General features: G+C 38.4%; 1 long non-coding RNA gene across 8 annotated transcripts in view; it reads right to left on the bottom strand.

The window, feature by feature from the left end:
- LOC138111304 (uncharacterized) overlaps positions 1-19,917 on the bottom strand; it is an 86,018-nt gene that overhangs the window by 61,528 nt on the left and 4,573 nt on the right. The gene's annotated exons all lie outside the window — the stretch shown is intronic.

Below are 19,917 nucleotides of genomic sequence, written 5' to 3' on the forward strand. Positions count from 1 at the left end.
TACGACTTATTAAATTATGTTCTGTAATACAAAGGGGTTTTCCATTCTTTCCATCCACAAATACAATTTTTTCACAGTTTGTGGAAAAGCAAATTCCAGTTCACCTGCAGCCCTCTATAGCACTGATCACTGACTTCTGTCCCTCAGAAAAAACCTATTAATCAGCAACGCGAGCCATAACACTCCTTTAACCTTTTTCACCCAAAGGAATAGAGAGATTTCCTGACATCATTGCCAGACCTATCCTGTCAATCAGTGACTGATCCCACACTCTCTTAACCTCCTGGGATGTGATGTACAATTTGATAGAGCAAATGTCTTCCCAGTAAACCCCTCATACGTCAAGCCTTAAGGCGGGATATTAATATAACTTCTGGGGGAAGCTATGAAGTGCTATTTGTGGACAAATTAAAAAATCCTTTCAAGCAGTAAGGGAATAGCCACACTCAGTGCTAGTATATTGATTCAAACAGATTGCAAAGTTGTTTCCTGGTACAGCTACAAATATTGTTTCAACTATTGTTTTCAGCAAAGCCAATTTGAATAAAAAAGTCATCTCAAAATGACTTCTCTTGCTTATTTATACACAACGTTTAATATATTATATATAGTTATATAAAATATTATTATCTTTTATATTATATAGCAATATATTATTTTAAAATATATTATAGTAAATTAACAATCTATTATATCATGCATATTTATATAATATTTACATTTACTATTAAACATGGGGTACATTTACCTACAGATATAATGTCATGGGACAAAGCAGACTTGAGATGCTTATGTCTGTTTCATTCAGGACCTTAATACATCCTATTTTCATCTAGAGGCAGATGTATCACTTTGTTTAAAAGGTGTAACCAATGTCTTCATAACTTGTTTGACTACCAAACCTCATCCCCACTAGCCCTAACTGATCTATATGTTTCATACACTTATGTAAAATAGTTATTGCTGTGCTAGTGATCCACATGGATTAAAATCTGCTTCTTTTGCATTTGAAGCAGTCTTATTAAGGTGCAATAACTGTTTCCACACAAATTTCTGATTTTAATCATGGATAAGCATCACAGCACAAGCTTCTACTCTGCTTTCCATGAAAGAGCAAGGACTCTGGTAATCACTGGTTGATGCAAGGGAATTGATATATGACAGAAGGCACCAAGGAAACAGTCTTGGCTCCATCACTGCAAGGAAATACGGTTCTCATTGTTATCCTGTCATGTAAGGAAAATAATATCCCAGATCACAGATTGTTTAACTACCTTGTCTTTTGACAGGCTGTGCTGGTTTCCTCTTGTAGAAGGAAGAATTCCCTTCCAGCTGAGTTCTTCCATGTTCCCCTATATGGACCCCGTTTGCTTGGGCATAGACAGAACTCAATGTAAAGTAAATACCTTTTCCAAATCTGGTGATTCAGCTTCCACTCACTAAAGTCAACAGGATTCTTGCCCAGGAGAAGTTAATTCTTTTCGCTTTGAGGCTTTTCTTGCACCCAGTCCAAGAGGGTTTTTTTTAGTGCAAGAAAGCAGCTAAGCCTGGCAAAATTCCTTATCAATGCACACTCCAAACCAAAACAAAATACATGAGCTGAAATAACAAGTCACCATTTGCAAAATATGAACTACCTGTAAGTACATTGCCTAAAGATGTTTCTGAAGACAGAAACCCCCCCGCCAAAAAACAAACAAACAAACAAACAAAAAAAACCCAAGCAAAAAAAACCCATCAAAAATCCAACTAACCAACAAAAAAAAAAAATCCCAACCAAACAAATAACACACATAAAATCTGCAGAAGACAGATGATGCAACATCTCCCATCCTCACATGGTGAGGAGAAAAAAAAACCCCAAACTAAACGAACCACATAAAAATCTGACAAACATACTAAAACTAAGTTTTCTGGTGCTCTTTGCTGCCACTGAAGGTACAAAATTCTATTGCTTATCTTCCCAAAGATTTCTTCATAAGACAGTATGTTTTTGTTAGCTGTACCTACATTATAATCAATATTCACTCTGCAAAAACTTTTAATAACAACTATGAAAAATAAGTAATTTTCTGAGATACACTAATAGTTCAAAACTGTCTCACTGCAACTACCTGCAAGAGGCTTTATTTCCATTTGAAATGCCACAAACCACCTCCCAATCTAAAAGTTGAGGAGTCTGTTTTCCAAAGTTAGGGCACAGTATAATCAGACAATTTATCATTTAGAAAGCAAAACATCAAGACATAAAATACTTTCTCCAATGTTCCTATCTTATATATATAAAAATATTTTAACATTGCAAGAGGTTGACATGCCCATAATCTTGGTGTAAACATGAAGTTTTAGGTATCTCTAACTTTTCCTTTGTATTTCTGTACATTTAGGTATATTTAAAAATATTTATGTGAATGTTACATATTCATATGCGTATATATGTATACATATGTATAAATATAGTAATTTTAATATATTTATACATAAATGTGTAACATTTATATGTCATTGGTATTATATATGTACATAATAGTTATGTGCATATAAATATATATACACACATCATTTATATGTTGGTTATACATAAAGAAAATGCAATATCCAAGTCCCTTCTGGGCCTGGTTTAGGCAGGATACTGGCTTTTAATCAAATTAATTAATATCAGAATAAAGGCAAAAGGAAATGGCTTCAAGTTGTCCCAGGGGAGGTTCAGATTGGCTATCAGAAAGAATTTCCTCACTGAAAAGGTGGTTAAATACTGGAATGTTCTGCCCTGGAAGGTGGTGGGATCATCATCCCTGCAAGTGTTCAAGAAGTAGCTGAAGATGGCATTCAGTGCCAGGACCTAGTGGACCTGGTGGTGTTCAGTCAGAGGTTGTGCTCCATGATCTTGGAGGTCTCCAACCTTAATGATTCTGTGATTCTAAGACCACTACAGAGAAATCCCAAATTCCAGTAAAATACAGCACTGCCATAGTAATCGAAGAACTGTAGCATTTATGGAGCCATGAAGGAACAAATCTGAATGAAATCAGATTTAACCACAAGCCTTTTTCCCACAAATTTTCTAGTCAATTCAACACAATGAGGGTAGTGTTATCTGAATAAAACAGAGATTAACTGGAGGTGCCTTAAAGGTGCTGATGTTTTGAAGCCAAATATCACTTGTTTGAGCACCATTGGCCAAGCACAAAGAGACACAGCAAGCAGGATATACTTATCTGAGAAATGTAATGCAATTATTTACTGGCCAATAGACTTTGACCTCGGTTTCCTATCTCCCCCTTCCCTTTTAAGATTCTATCCCTTTCCATGCTGGTTTATTCTCTTCTAGAACACTTGAGATACTAATGACCCTCTCTCAACAATCATGTTTCTGCCTGTATTTTTACCTTTCTCATCTCTTTGCAGATGTTTATCACTGGTCTGCTTTAGCAGCTGCAGTCCAGATTAAGCAGCTGGACTGCAAGAGCTGGGCCTTGATTCCTTGATATGCAGGCAATTGAAACCACACGAGCTGGGAAGCTTACAGCTGGAGTTTCAGGCAGAGCATGACCCATATCTCTGACAAGTCCAAGTCTCCGATATAAAAGAGTCTAGAATTTTACAGGGATCTAGATACCAACATTGTGAAATTAGCTTCTTGTACAGCAGCTCTCACAATGGAGTGTGTGGTACAGTTAAATCCAGGAAATACAATGAAATAACACAATGAAAAATCATGTTTCTGATTTTTAAACCATCTTTCCTTTATTGACCAGGGGCCCACTATCTCAGGGCTCTGACATCTTAATGATGTTGGAAGTCGAGCAAAGCCAAAAGACTCGTTCTATAACTGCTTATTACACCAATATTTTCCAATGTTCAGCTGGTCCTCACTGTTTGTGGAGAACAATGTCATGTTGTAGATTTGCACCATTTCAAGAGCTTTTGATATAATAGAAAAAAGGGAGGTTTGTTGCATAGCTAAGACAAGTGAAGAGAGATACGAAATTCAAGTATGGGATCAAAATCAATCCCAGGCACAAACTGTGAATGATTGAAATACTTTGCTCACAAGTCCATCCACAGCTAGTATCAATATATTACTGGATGTCAAACTGAGGGCAGACTAGACAGACTCAGTTTCTCTGTGCATCTCTGAAAAATGAGAAAAAAATTTATTTCCCTTTCAAAACAGATACTCTGAGTTATGGTGCCTTAATATTTCTTTAACGCTTAGAGGTTCCCAGGTAGAATATATTGGCCTTACATAAGTCAAAGTATTATTCTATTATTACCTATTTAACACCTAGTTAAACATTACTTAACCCACTGGCATGGACCCAATACATCCCCATTAAGTTAAATATTGCTAGTGCACTATTGTTTAAATTAAGCACTAGTCTAAGCAGCAGTAAATGTCATTCACTGTCATTAGGGTAAATTGGTTCCCTGGGCAACATACCGGGAATGCAGGTGTCCTGATTACATGGGTCCTCATTAAATACAGTACACTATTTCTTCAAAAATGGAACTCAGGCTGAGTGCGACAAAAAGCCTCCACTCTTCCTTTTTGCAGTGAGGGAGGATGCACAAACACAAGCACCAGGACACAGATGCACCCACCTCCCCACAGCAACTCCCAGATCCCTTTGCAGAACAATGTTTGCCAATTGTATCGTGGTTTAGTCGGGGCCCTGAGCGCAGAAGAAGCTCTGTGCGGATAGCGATCTACGAGAGAACAAGGAACTATTGAAGCCAGGCATCCTCCTGCAGACAGCTCTTTATCCGACTGAAACCTTGAAGCAGATAAGGCTCTGTACAGATGGAAGTACTGCTCCTATAGTAAATTGCGGGACCAGAGCTTGAGATGATAATCACTTGCTATTTATCAAGGACTGTGTCTTCTGTGAAGACCCTAGTATACCTCAGGGGGCTAAATCATAATGAGATATACCATGTCTCACACACCTGAAATATTGCAGATCAGCTATGATAACACATTCATGTTCTTACTGCATTTTTCAGTTACTAATGTGACCAAATAGCCTAAAGTGTATTAGCTTAACAACCATAAAACCCCCACAGATTTACAAAAATGTGCTACTTTTCTTTTCTTTCTAAAAGAAACAGAGGCTTTGAAATACTGACTTAAGTATTTTTATTTCTGTTCAATAGGGGATTCATGCACTGGAAGAGTTAAGAAGTTATAGTAGTGCTGAGAGTCATATGAACTGCTCCTGTTAGCAACTCCTTTATAGAGCTGAAAGACAGCTGGTGATCCTTGCCTTGGGGTTAGCAATTCAATATCTATTTCAGGGGCTTTTTTCTCAACAATGTGAACCCTATACATCATTTACATAATGCAACACACTTGCATTCTTCTGCTGGGCTTCAGAATTTAGATTAGTAACAGAAACATCAGTTACACTGGTTAAACAATATAGATGTCATCCATTAAAATATTAGTTTTACTCATTGTCCCGGTGCAACCTTTTAAATAGTACATTTTCAGCCTGGAGATGAAGTTCCTTCCACACAGACCTTTCTAATAAAATTATATATAGACTGAATGACATAGAGGTTTATTGATTCCACCTTCTACTGGTAATGAAAACCAAAGCAATTCATTGTATGGAAACGACAGCAAAGCAAGAACATTATTATTTTAAAATGGGGCTATGCAATAAACACTGAAGATTCGTATGTTGAGAATCAAATGTAGAAACCGAAATGAAAAATGGGACCATAGAGAGAATGAAAGCATTTAACAGGAATAAAGCATCACACAAGCACAGACTCTATAGCTGTTTGAATGTGTGCACATGCATGGAGGAGGAGCCTAGAAAAGCTCCTTCATTTGTCATTCCTGAGGCCCACAGAGCAGCAAGAATCATCTGCTAAGATAGCAAAGTGATGCTCTACTCCGACTCTGTTTCTGTTGATTGGCACGGCCAATAGGCAGCACATTTCTGACAAAAATAGGGTCAAACTTACTAAAGAATTTAACTAGAATCCTTTATAGAGAGATTCTGAAGGTGACTGCTACGAGAAGGTTTGGATGAATGCCTCTATACATTGAGCAGATACATGTAAGTCATTCTACTCAACTCCTAACACTACTTGAGCTCCACCAAACCTATGAAGCAAAACCACGGAAAAATGGAAACATTTCCTAGTTTTGGATTTTCTTCCAAGCTTGAAAAATCATCGTTTCTTTATGAAAAGATTTGCCAGGAGACACATGAGCAACGCATACCCAAGTTTTTGGTATGTCAAGACTGAGTGGGGAGTGATAAGTGGGTGCTACTACAAAAGATCTTACAGGTTTTTCCAGTGTCTGATGTGCAGGTGGATAGATGTTGGAGGAAGATCCATCTCCCCAGATGCTCAGAAATTCTGCTATGAATTTTAATATACTATCAATGGAATTGAGCATTGCCAAACACAAACATTTAGAAAGCTCAAGCCAGACCATTATCAAATCACGAGGTTGAACTAGAAAATGTGAGATTTGAAATATATACAATATGCTTTTCTCTTAATGACTCTTTCATTTCTAAGATTTACATCACATTCAGATCTCATTTTAAGATATTCACAGGCAACAACAAAAAATGAAGAAAGGGAGAGAAACACAGAGGGGGGAAAGAAAGGCTCTTGCCTCCAGGATTAGAAAACTGAAATAAAGTAGTAAGATTTCAGTTCCTTATCTAATTTGAAATAGTCCCTTTTTCTTTGTTTCTTTACTTCCACCTTTCTGATCACAGGAAACTTCCCAGGATGATGTTTTATTTTTCCTGCTAGTTTCATTTAGGGTTTTTTTTAAGTCAGGTATAGGGAAAACACCCAAGGTAACAAAACTAAATCACAAGTGGTGTTGGCAGGCACAACACTCTAACAAAACATAATACAGTTGTACAAGACAGCTGTTGAAATCTAGTAAAGAGTTGCAAAGTTTCTGTCATTCTGAAGCCACCCACTGCTCTGGAAGTTGCTTCCAAGGAGAGATGTGGTTGGAATTTTGACCCTTTGCATAAAAATTAGAAAGTGTCAGTACAAACCACAGTCTGACACTTATGTCTTGAAAACATCCTAAAAGTTCAGTAACAGCACAGCTTCTCCCTACAGCAGAAATAACAATAATAGTGGTAAAATGTGATAATATGAATAATGTCGGTAAAATGTGATAACATGATTAACTTATTAAGCAGCAATCTTACTATAAATACAGAAGTAGCCTACAACTTGAAACAGAATTTTAAGCTCAGATTTCTAGAAACAAAGTTAGGTGAGAACTTGCCAAAATAGTCTCATAAATTATTCCACCTGTTTAAACTACCTATAATTTAAACAAAAGATAGACAAAATAGCAGCTATATACCATACCACATAACCTGAAAACAAACACAATAAAAGTACTGAAAGAACAGAAATGGGCAAAAAGAAAGAAAGAAATGTGATTTCTTTAAATCAGGGAGAAAACTTTTTAAAAAAAGTAGTTCCAACACCCTCTTTTCTCAGTAATATTGTATTGCTGAGTTGGATCCTCCCACAATGCGCCTTAGCAACAATGCATCAGCTCAGAATACATTCAGCCATGACTCTTTCAGACAATCAAAAGAAGTGCAAAGGATAAAGAGAGACACAATAGATTTCCACTTGGCACTTCCACTGCTAGATACCAATGAGTTTTATGTTTGTGCTAATGGGCAGGAAATCTCAGCTCCTTTGCCAAGGAGTCCATCACACTATGATTACAGGAGGAGAGGATTTCCATCTGCCTTATTTCCATAACAACTCTGTTTACTTCCAGAAACTATGTGGAAGAGTTAAAAAAGACTACGCTGAGTGGACATGGTTCCACCCAAACACAATCAGTCTGCACATTTGCTGTGAGAACAGCCAGATCATTTCCCTTCCTGAGGTTGGTTTGTTGGTGGTTTCTTTTCAGATGTGCTGTCCCTCTGTTTCCTGCTGTTCTGAAGAGGTGCTGAACATCTGATCTCAGTGTATTTCTGACTTGATAACAGATTTCTACACTCTGAAGCCATACTGCATCCCACCAGGTGATAAAAATTGCTCACACTGGTTGGAAATCTATCACTTACAAACATCTGGTTATGGAATGCATTTCCCATCATTCAGTGATCGATTCCAACCAAAAATTCTTCAGAACAGCATAGGTTTTACCAAACCTGGACATCCCTCTATACAGTTGTGTAATGGCTGCCTCCTGCAAAAAGGCATTGATAATAATGATCTGGGCTCTTACATACAACAGTCACCTGCTCTTTAACAGGGACAGAACAAGACTCTAGCAAATAGCAAAGGAAGTCCAAGAGAAAGTGACTGGATCTGGGCATAGGTCCATGGAAGTGCCAGGAGTTAACCTGCACATGCTGAACATCTGGTCCTAACTCCCCATGTCCTGTCAAATAAACAGGGACAGGGGAAGGTTTGTGGCTGGAACATCCTGCACTTTGGCTTGCCCCAGCTGTCACAAGAAAAGCAGTTCTCTATCCTATGCTGAGGTCAGGGCTGGCACAGGGAGAATGAGGGAGCCATAAATCAGTCTCCTCTTCCTTGCGCCAAGCAAACCACAGCAGAGAAGAAAGTTTGGACCTTGCTCCTCAGATATTCTAGAGGGCCTACACCCTGTCGTCCTAGTTAAAGAAGCCTTGTTGCTTTTCCTGCCCCTTACCCAACCTTGGTGGTTATACAACATGGTGCATGCTTTGAAATCTCTCCCTTACTAATCCAAACCCCAGCTTTGCTCATAGCTTTGCACCACGCTCAAGATGAGCTGAGACCTGGGAATCAAATGCTGTGCATGGCACAGTAAAGCTCCAACTGGGAAATAAATAAATAATAGCTGAGCTGTCAGCTGAGACAAACTCTATAAACTATTGTGTTTGCAGTATCACGCTGCATGTTTCGGTACTTGAAGTCCCACAGTATATACTCTACTGATCGATTTGCATACCCTATCGATCTCAAGGGTTGACTAATGCATTTGATTTGTGGCACTTCTGCATAATTTTCTGATTAAGTTACTTATTTAACCTATTGACCTTTACTCTTAATTAAAGAGCCTATGTAGATGTTGAGCCGTAATCAACCTGCACACTACTGAGTGGAATTTACATCTTGTGGAATTTACGCACTCTTTGAGGCTTTACACTGACACTGTGTGGCACGCAATGGACACATTTGTCCTTTGCAGTTTGAACTCATGAAGCATCCTAGCAATCAAACTTTGCTTCCAACAGTTTTTAAGCAAAATTCTGATAGGCATTTGGTCTTTTTAAAAAAAAAAAAAAAATTCACAGAGCAGAAACTTCTGCTTTGAAAGCCTACAAGAAAAAGAGCAAGTTAAATCTGTGTTTAGTTGTCTTATGCAACTGATCCACTTGTATCTAATACCTGTTGAGCAATCAAACTCAGTTCAGTTTTGGACCAGATCTCTATTGTGTACACCATGCACCCCTATGCTGTATGTACCAAAAAAAGAAGTCCCTGCTCTACAGGGGTCACCAATCAAAATTTTAAAATTACGATAGAACTAATTATTTCTCACTAATGTGGAATCCTACTTTGAGCAAGTTGGTGGACAAAGAAAAACAAACAAACAAGGCCCCAACCCTCCTCAACCCCTCCCCCAAGAACCCAATACACCACAGTCATTTCTTTGTACTGTATTCTGCTTGCTTATGTTGAGAAATACAATTTAATTTTAATAATTTATGTCACTTGGTTGTTCCTACTAAGTGTAATACAGTATTTTACTGATTCACTGTAAAGCTAGGGGACATCTCAATAATTCAGTTGACAAACAAACTACAATATTTCTGTGTCTGGAAACCATTATGTCAATAGCGTGCCAAGCCACCAACTTGACAACAGACATTAACCAAGTATTTAGAAGCTGCAGTTATACCTTCCATACAATCACAAATCCATCATCTCTCCCTGCATATACCCCACCAGAAGGATAAAGATTAGATAAAATATGACAAGAAGACAATGTTCAGTAATCATTCTGAGCCAAAAAGCATGACAGTGCTATGGCTCTTGAGACAATAAGCAACCAGAAAAAAAAACAGTCATTTACTCAATTACTGACGGTGTTATGATCAAATTATTCCAGTGGTTAGATCCAAAGCATATAAATCAAAAACTAACAGGCATAGGCATAATAATATGAAACAAGTTGGTGAATTGAAGCTGAGTGGGTTGCACTCCATGTAGACTGAACAAAGCAAAAGACATTTCCAAAATAATTGAAACTAAACCTTTACCATTTCTGCATTTCACACCAAAGTCACCTGGAAGGAGGGGTATTTGTATACCCATCTTAGTTTTCTTTTTCTTTTTTTAAGGTCAGAGAGCCTTTATTGACTGGGAATTTTACTTTTACTTACTTTACTTCCATATGGATGCTGGGAAGAACAAGCAATTCTTTAAAACCACCAATATTTCTCATATGCCACTATTTAGGCTGCTGAAACACAGAGACCAAAGTCTTCCCTCAGAGAAGGATGCCACTGCATCCTGTTGGCTACAAGAGTTACTGTGTTAAAACTCACAGGGTGAAGCAAACAAAATGGCAGAAGAAAGCTTAACTCAGACCAAAGGAATCTGCTCTTCCTTGAAATAGGTGCAGTGAATCCATCAGCATTTCGCAAATAGAAAGAATTTGCCCCTAGATTAGACCCAGAAGAGCACCAAAGCTATAACATGTGAACTTGCAACACAGTGTATCTGTGGGTCCTTATCATCACACGTGAATCCAGGGTAGAACTTTGTGAAATTACTTTTGCTCTCAATATTTATTCTCTTCTCTTTCAGCTTCAACTTCATCCCATCTATATGCTTCATTCTGCCCTCTTAATTACACGCTTACTTTCCCTAAGCTAGTTAGAATGCCTTGTTTCTTGTTACGTTGGCTCCGTGTAACTTGCACAGTCTAGTGTTGAATGATGCTGTTGCTCAACTTTCTGCAGCAATGGCTTTTTGGTTTTCCATTGCTTCACATATTTTCCAGTACGTCCTGTCTGCTCCTGGCAAGAGAGGAAGACACAAACCCACCATTCTTCTGCCTTTTCCAGTCACTTTAGAGGTGTGACTGAGGTGTGCTGAAGAAAGCGTTCTGAATTAAAACTGAATTAAGATTATCTGAACAAAGACAAAAATCATCATTAGAGGGCCTTAAAGATCAGTTATGGTCTATGAGAAACCTGCAGACAAGTTGAGGTGCAAGGGTCGTGTGGAGCACATGTACCCTTGCTATTGGTGGGAACTGCTATGTTAGGAATGTGTTCTAGTGTAATCCAATGAGACTTATCAAAGCGAAATAGTCATTTGCTCACTAGGGCTAATTTTGATTACTCCTTCCCTAAGCTCCACTGGAACAAGTATCAAAGTGAAAGCTCACATTCCTTCCATTGTCAGTAATGGAACAGCTCCTGGTGGCTTTTTGCTAGCCATGTATGTAGGCAATAAGAGGCCTCCAAGCCAGTTAACAGAGTACATAAAAACCCTCTACATTTAAAATATTCAGCTTGCTCAACAAAGAATGCACCTTGATTAGTAGAGTCTATTAAATTTCACCTACTTAACTTTGCAGCTTGATTAGTGAAGTATGTGGCTTAATCAGCACAGCATGGAACTCATGACAACATGCACCTCCTAAAACTGAAACTGTTGGTAGGACGCAACAGAATCCCCAGCACGTGTCTCTGTGTAAAACACGTAAGGCAGAAGATTCAGAGCAGGCTCCTAGGTCTGTAAATGAACAATTAGATGTTCCTGCTCCTGCAGCAGCCTCATGGCTTTGTGAGGTGTAGGATTCAGGCTGTAAAGTTTCAGCTGTCCAGAGACTGGAGTGGTCAGGCAGCAGACAGCTTCTTTCGCCACAAAACCAAGCAGCAGCCTCATCAGCAGTGCTGCTCCCTGTGACCATAGGCCCCTTTACACATCCATAGCAATACACAGCCAAATCCAATTTTCAGTATTTAACTGTAAGGACACCCGACATAGTGTCATCAGCCATTCAAAATAAGATTTCATTATCCCAGGCAAATTATGTGGAATACTTAAAGATAGCAAGCATGTCAGCTGTTGCAGTAAATTATCATCACAATTTTCACACTATCTAGATAAACATTAAAGCTGGAATGGGCTTCAACTGTACACACATAGGATCTGGAGACATTTCAGACAGGAGCAAAGCTGGGATTTTAAACAATACTAAAGTTGCAGATTGTTCAGGCACAGTCTGAACTGGCTCGGACTGCTTTGCTGTCCAGAAATAAACTGACATAATTAAGAAGTACCTTTACTTTTGGTAGAATATAACTATATGTTCTGTCCCTAGACTATAAGGAATGCAGTCATAGCTGTAGCTATCACTCTACACAGTTCCTTAATGATTTTCCCCCCTTCCTGTGGTTGTCTATATGCTGTGAACACGAGATGAACTCACAGTGTTGTTATTTATGGCGCAGATTCTAAGACTGCTGCAGTTAATGGAAACACTGTGTGTTGTCTACAAAGGAGTTTTGCAAAATATGTGGTATTTACCAGAGGATAAATCTTACCAAAAGGGTACCTGTGCTCATATCAGTCTTAACACACGCCCTTCCTTTCGGTTACTACACATTCACTAAGAAAAATAAGAACACATACACGTCTCGAACTCTCAGATGCTCAGCTGTTTCTTAGCAGAACTGGATGCCATTCCCATCCCAACAAACCTAGAGCTATTAATAAGTAAGGTTTTGACCTGGCAATTTCTGCAACACTTAGAAAAAAATACAGTATCAAACTACAACAATTGTCAGGCAAATAAAGTACAGATATTCGCACTTATATACCCTTTGTACCAAAAAAGCACCAAACCAAAATGAAAACCAAAAACAAATGAACAAAAACTAAAAACCAAACCAAGAAAAAAAATGAAAACAAACAAACAAACCAAACCCACAATCTATTATTTCTAATTCCTCTGAAAGTTTCACATTACTAAGAAAAACAAATAAATACCAAACAGCATTGAACTTTGATTGTTGAGGTTTCCTCTTATAGCTCCCCGATAGCAAATATAAACACACAAAAACCTCAGTCCTTCAATTAAAAAGCCAACCCTCAGGTAAGACTGAAGAAAATCTGCACCAAACTTAACCACACACCTAAAAACCCAGCTCAGTGATGGAAGCGTGCCAGCATCAGTTCAGACATGCTTCTGAAAGGTGACACCAGTAGAAACAAGGGAGATAAAGGCCTCACAGTTGGGAAATCAGGACTTCAGCAGCCAACACAAAAATCCAAAGGTTGATTTTCTGGCTGCATCCTTTCTATCACAGCTTGGTAGACTGGGATTCACATTTTAGCCTGTTTCTGGAAGAAGTTCAAAGGCGTATATAGAAGCCCTGTGTTTGTCCATTAGTCACTACATTAGGCCCACTTCTGCTATGAAATTCTGTAGGAAAAAGCTTCAGTATCCTCCCACCATTTCACTCTAACCCTGTGCCAGCTGGTGGTACTCTCCCTGTTGTTCATTGCTGGACATCTATGCAAATATTTCAGCCACAGCTCTCAGAAAAAGTGGTAGAAACTTCCATATTTCCAAAGTGCTGTCTATTTTAGACATCTTAGCTCAAAAAGGAGTAATGTCGTATTTTTAGTAACCATATTTTAATTAAAAGTATTTTCTTATTGAACACTCTAATTGGAGCAGCAAATTAAAATAAACAGTGTTCGCTTTCTAAAGCATTCCACTGATCACTTCCTGGTACGGTAAAGGCTGAGATGTTAAGTTTTCATTCTAGGAATTCAAGAAGGAGAACTTGCAATAAAACTTCAAGTGTGTTTAATATTAGATTGAGCAGAGAAGGAAAACTCATTAGACATATGTTCCTACTGAATTCAAAACACTACTGTCTACAGCATTCCCAATTCAAAAGACTCAAAACTTAGTCAAAAATGTTAGTACCCTAACAAAGCAAAGTAAACCACAGGAGAGCTGTCTTAGTAGCTATGACTATAGATGTGAAGTTTTAACCTGTATTTTTAATCATACCCATTTTACACCATGCTCTCTTCATTGTATTATGACTCAGTGACGAGTCCCACTGTTCTTTTAATTTGGCAGCCAGAGGAGCTTGCATAAATTTTTGGTTATTCTGAATGTTAAGGAAAGCATTGTTGTAAAAAGATCAATGTAATAGCATTATTTGAAGCACAGTACTTCTCCTATTTGAACTGTCACCAGTTATTCTCTATCCATTTCTGAAATAGCAGGCATTAAAACAGAAAGTATCTTATTAACTTTTGTTGAAATAAAGCATAAATATTAATCCATGAATCACTTCTCTCTATTGTTTACTATAGCTGCAGAACTTTTTTACTGGATTTTTCATAGATACCAGAAAAATAATTTGAAAGTTAATCTCGTTTAGTGCACATTCTGAATATAAAATTTATCTTGATTATGTTGCTTGGCAATATCCTTTTCTTTTAACCTAGTGTCCAAGAGGAAGCTTTGGAAAATGTGGCAAATTTCAGCAAGTTGCTATTTTTATAGCAACTGGAAATCTGCAGCTTGTGTAAGCAAGGTGCAGATGGCATTGCCATCCATTAGCCCAGGACTAATCAAGAGTTAGAGGTTATTCTGAACACCCTTTCTCTGAAAATAGTCCCAAGTGATATTTGGAAGCCCTATCAGCTACAAAAATGAAGACTAAACACAACACTAAGATCAGCCCTGTTCTAAGGCAGAACTAGACCAAGAAACATCTACAAGTATTTCTTGGTTTGCTTGAACCTGACCTCTCCCTCATTAAAAAAAACAAACAACCTCAAACTACAAACAAACAAAACCACCCGAACACACACAAAAACACCAATAAAACATTTGTTATATTTTACCAAATCTTTCCTCACTCCAACACAGGAGTCACAAGCAGGAACAAGACAAGTACCTAACATTACTGAACATCATCTAGCCATGATTATTGCCTGGATACAGCAGAACACAGGAGAGAAGGGAGCAGGGAAAATCAGAAGCAAGGGCTGATGACAACAGAAGCTTGGTTAGGAGCTCATGTGGATTCAAGATTTTTCCTCTCCCACAGGTGCTTCTCTTCCTTTTCAAGGGAAAAGCTGCAGTACCACAGAATCCACCATGTGGTGTCTGTTAGCAAATGTTGACTTTTTCATGGCAACTGGTGTAGGTACATCTAGATTGTGTATTTAAACATCACAGTTTTGTTTTCATTTCTTGCAAGAAGCATTTGACTGAGGTTAATGTTTTATATCAACAGAGTAAAAATAGCTAATTCTGGGCCCAAAGGTCATACACATCAGCACAACTTGAGTTCTGAAGTGCTTTTAACCTTGATTTTTCCTTGTATGCCAGGTCCTTTAAAATATACAACACATTTAACCCAGTCTCACAAGCAAAGGGGGAAAAAAAAGAAACCAAAGATGTTTTCACTGTCTTTGGAAGACCATAATCATTTGACAATCAGAGGGATCTGACTGTATTTGAGACAGCACTTGCCAGGAAATACATGAGATAAATACAGTTCACTTTACAGAAAGGAATACAAATCAGAACTATCAGCATACAGAAAAAAAAAAAAAAAAAGACATTTTCCCCATCTGATTCATTAGATTTTTGGCACCCCAATTAAGTTCTGACAAGCTAGTATTCCAGACACAGTAAAATATTGTTGTTCCACTAGGCTTGCTCCAATGTTTAGTCATAAGATCCATACAATAATAACAGAACAGTGGCCTATCTTGACCAACAGTACATTAGTTATTATCTGCAGCACAAACACCTACCACTTTATACTAACATTTTGGCAGTTAATCTAAACATAGCACTTAAAGCTACATCATAATTTTGAGATCTAACTGGGTCATTTTCCTTCCAGCTGGCACCAGTAAAAAGTATTTTATAACAAAAAAGTAAATGAAACTTTTTTACGAGGGGTTTTTTTTTTTTTCTTTCTGCTCTTTAATGGCAGGAGCACAAGTATGATTTCAAGCACACACGACACATTTTTCAAGGCCTGTTCGCGGTGATGCTAAGTGAGTGAATTACAATAAGATTTATTGTGCAGTGCTGGATGTCTGATTTTCCATCCACTGCTGGGAGCTTCAGTTGGAGGGAACTAACAGAGGCGCCTATTATGTACAGCCTGGTTCAAACTGTGGCTTTGGTGCAAACTCTCAGGGACAGGCACTTACTGCACACGCTGGAATGGAGAAAGTTGATGAAAAGAGAAAAAAAAAAAAAAGACTTTTTAAGTGGCTTCTTAAATATTTGGTATCCCGTTCCTTCTACAAATTGTTTTGTGAGAAGGAAGGGAGAAGTCACAACAGATTTACCTGTAAAAATTATGTCATATTCAATGGATATAAAACAAGGCAACTAATAACATATTGTTACTGTAGCTGGTCCCCTGCTGACAGGACTCAAAATGAACAGGAGCTCTCCAGAATTGTTCTCAATATTTTACTTCCCCCACCCTTTTTTCTCTTTCTCTCTTTTTCCTTTTTTTCCCCTCATAGGTGCTAGAAACACAAGTCCCTCTTTAAACAACTACGCATAGACTTCTTTCCCTTACCTTCCTCTACTTTATTCTGTCTTTCTCAAATGTTCCACATACACATCCAGCTAGATGACTTGGTATATAGTCCATGCAAAGTGAAGGTGGAGAGAGGAAATACTGGAAGGAAAAAAAATGAGAAGACAAAAACAGAACAAACACAACAAGAAAAAGCGAAATCCTGGAGGAGAGAAAAGAAGTGAGACTATGGAGCTCAGAACTGCCAGCAAGAGATTCATGCAGGATATGAGAGGTTAGCAGGGATGGATAGAAAGAAAAAATTTTAAGTGGGAGCGGAAAAAAAAAAACCAGTTTGAATAATAGCGGTGGAGGGTGCAACAAGAGACTAAATGACTTATTCAGAGTAGAACTGGTATCTGTCTTTCTGAACCACAAAGCAAAACATCATTTTAATACACTAAGCACCTCCTCTCAGATATGCAGCTGGAGAAAAACTCCACTGCCACTTCCTCGCTTCCTTGGGAACAGCTTGTCAGGAGGACCTTCTTTACACAGTCTGCTCCACAACTGGAACTCAGAAAAGGCATTTTGCTTTAATGAAGCAAATCAAGCAAACAGTGAAAAATACAAAATAGTCCACAAACCTGATGTTCCTTCTCATTGGTTTGAAAGATTCATATATCCAAACACAGTATGATGCCTCAAGTTTACAGTACAGAGTGATGACCTGGGCATAATACCTTTTCCTGTCTTTTGGTTTATATTAGGTACTGTTTACTACTCTCATAAATCTGCTTCAACTAAAAAATTTGATGTCATCTTATCAATTTTCTCAAGGGTGCTAGTTCACTGTCTAGAACCTACAGTGTAGTTCCTTAGCCACACACGGGATGGCACTGTTAAAATTAGTCCTCACACACCAAATCTCTCCACTCTGACTCTTAGTAGGCAGCAGATTCAAGGCTTTATTCCCCAGAATTGTATTTATCCCCCACAAACTGACATCACATATTTTTGTGCCTGGTCAATCATCATATTTTTACTTTGTATCAAACATGGAAAACCAGTACCCATAAATGTATTAATGCTATGTTATGATTTTTGGAAGGTTTGGCAGCAGAGGGGAGAAATAAAGAGATTGGGTGCAGTATTACATTGTGCAATGTGGTATTTCATTCTCTCCAGAGATCTGTAATTTTATGCATGTTGAAAAAAAATGTTAAGGAAACTTAATGTATGGAACATAAGGAATCAATTTTCTTCCTTAAGGAATAAAAAAAATTTTAAAAAACAAACAAAAACAAACAAACCGAAACAAAACCACACCTTTGGGGTACAAGCATTAAAAACCATCATTCCAAATTAAACCATCCAGCAAACCAGAATGCAGAATAGAAAGAGTAGGCAGAGTAAAGGAATAACCATTAATTTTTGTCTCCTCTTTGTAGTCACATGTCTCTTAATTGTCACTCAATTTATTAGCACCCTGTAATTGTATGGCAATGTGACCATAAACTCTATATATGAACAACAGCAGATGGAGACTCCCTTGTCCCGTTGACTGACTCAGAATACAGGACATCACAAAAGCTTGTATTGTTGTTAGCTAAATGCAGAGAGAGAACACGGTCCAAAAAAGACAGGTAAAGCACAGTTAGAATCCACAATAAAGCTAAGTCTCCAAAATACAAGCTTTCTTCAGATTTCTTCTAATACACCCTTGCCAAAAATCCCCTTCTGATCTCTAATCAAGAATCAGCTCAACCACCTGCAGGGTAGCAAGAGTGATCCTATAACTGTCATGCAGAGAACAACCTGGTGTTGTAGAGCACCACACTGTTCTCCGTGCCGACACAGAAGCATGGCTCCAGAAACAGCCCTTACCTGTGGGTGATATTTAAAAGGAAAACCCACACGTTTGCTTTCGTGGGCCTTTAGTACAACATAAGCATTGTGTGGCCTCTAGTCTGGAATGGCACGTTATATAATGCAGTGCCAGACAGGCTTCTCAGCACTTAGGTTCAAAAACAAGTACTAGACGTAGCACATCCTTGATGTCAGCGCCTTCTTGGGCCAGCAGGCAGGGGTATGGAACTCAGTGTTATTTAAAATGGCCATTAACATCTGTCCTTTGACAGGAAGGGGCTGGAAATGCATTTTCTACAGGTGTATCTTTACCCAGTTTGATATGACAGCTAATGGGAACTGCAACCCTCTTCTCCACTTACTTCTCAACTTAAGAAAACATCACATTATACTTGAGGAACAGAACTTCCACACCCAGGAAAATTCCCTTGAGCTCCCATCAGAGACCTTTGAGAGCTACTGATTTACCACAAGACATCATAAGGAGGGCATAATTCTATTAAGTACCCAATGTATTCACATCACACAAGCCGAAGCAGGCAGACTGAGATAACCTCCAAGTTTTCCACCCTTCTTTTCTATAGACTGCCACCCTCTCTGTTCTCAACCCATTTTCTCCTTAATGGATGGTGCAACACAAGGACCAGGAAAACTGCCTTCCCATGGCACTGACAAAAGGAAATCTGGCTGCACTTATGCCTCTCTAGACTGTTCATGTCTTGCCCCTGTAGTATTGTCAAAACTCAACCAGACCACGAGAGAGGGAAAATAAGTGGGTTGAAGATCCTGAGCACCAGCAAACACCTTCACAAAGCATTTTAGGGCAATATTTCCCCCTCCAGGAGCTCTACTACAGACCTCACAGAGATTTTATCATGGCTGAAATTGTTGGCCTGAGCCTTAATTTCTATTCAGGAAAGAGAAATACATCAGTATCTGCAGGAAGCTGGGAAAAATTAAGAATGCAAACTGCAGGTTTTCTTGAAACTATTTCCAACTCACATAAACAAAACAAAATCCCAACTAGTATTACATGCATAATTTTTTAGCTCATAAACAAAAATGAAGGAAATTTTCAAAGGCCATTTCTCACCAAACTCTGTCTGCCACTGGCCTTTGTGCTGCATAAAAAGGTGTAATTCTTTCTTAACATGTTTGTGTAAATGAGACATTGATATGGATTAGGGAGCCTTTCCAGGAAGGAGGTTCTTCACTAAACAGAAATTTGAGACACCTGTGGTAACATTGTGGTTCCTCAGGTGTCTTTTTCCTCACTCACATCTATCTGGACAATACAAAGACAAACTGAGGGGGTTTTATCCTTCCTGAAAAGCTCTCTGTCAGTGTTAACAGGGCACAGACAGCTTGAGTTCAGCTGTACTTTCACACACTGGATCTGTGTGTCTCTCTCAGCAGCAAAAAACAAACCCCAGAAACAACAAGATAAAGTCAAGGACCGTGCCACTGGCAATCAATTTGGATGCAAAAC

Source organism: Aphelocoma coerulescens, chromosome 5 (assembly GCF_041296385.1).
Source record: "Aphelocoma coerulescens isolate FSJ_1873_10779 chromosome 5, UR_Acoe_1.0, whole genome shotgun sequence".
Lineage (NCBI taxonomy): Eukaryota > Metazoa > Chordata > Aves > Passeriformes > Corvidae > Aphelocoma > Aphelocoma coerulescens.